Source organism: Leguminivora glycinivorella, chromosome 26 (assembly GCF_023078275.1).
Source record: "Leguminivora glycinivorella isolate SPB_JAAS2020 chromosome 26, LegGlyc_1.1, whole genome shotgun sequence".
NCBI classification, from domain to species: domain Eukaryota; kingdom Metazoa; phylum Arthropoda; class Insecta; order Lepidoptera; family Tortricidae; genus Leguminivora; species Leguminivora glycinivorella.
The window spans coordinates 11,585,389-11,585,985 of NC_062996.1; positions in this window are offsets into that span (position 1 = coordinate 11,585,389).

A 597-nucleotide genomic window follows, 5' to 3' on the forward strand; every position below is an offset into this window, starting at 1 on the left:
CCCTTCGTTTCAATTTATAGTGCGGTTTCACATTATCCGATCCGTATAATGTGAAAATAGGACCGATATCCTATACATAATTATTTAATTTTTGCCTCTGACGTCCTTCCTAAATCCGATATCGGATCGAATAACGTGAAAATATTTGTTTATACAACAATCCGCAGTAGACAGTTCCCGACTCCCGCGCCGCACAAGTAAGCGCCGCAGTCGGCGCACTCGGACCTTTTATTTCCATTTGATTTCCATGAACCGAGAAATTATCTGGAGTATACAGAAACAAGTGATCGATTAGATAGAGAAACAAGAAAAAAATAAAAACCGGCCAAGAGCGTGTCGGGCCACGCTCAGTGTAGGGTTCCGTAGTTTTCCGTATTTTTCTCAAAAACTACTGAACCTATCAAGTTCAAAACAATTTTCCTAGAAAGTCTTTATAAAGTTCTACTTTTGTGATTTTTTTCATATTTTTTAAACATATGGTTCAAAAGTTAGAGGGGGGGGGACGCACTTTTTTTTCCTTTAAGAGCGATTATTTCCGAAAATATAAATATTATCAAAAAACTATTTTAGCAAACCCTTATTCATTTTTAAATACCT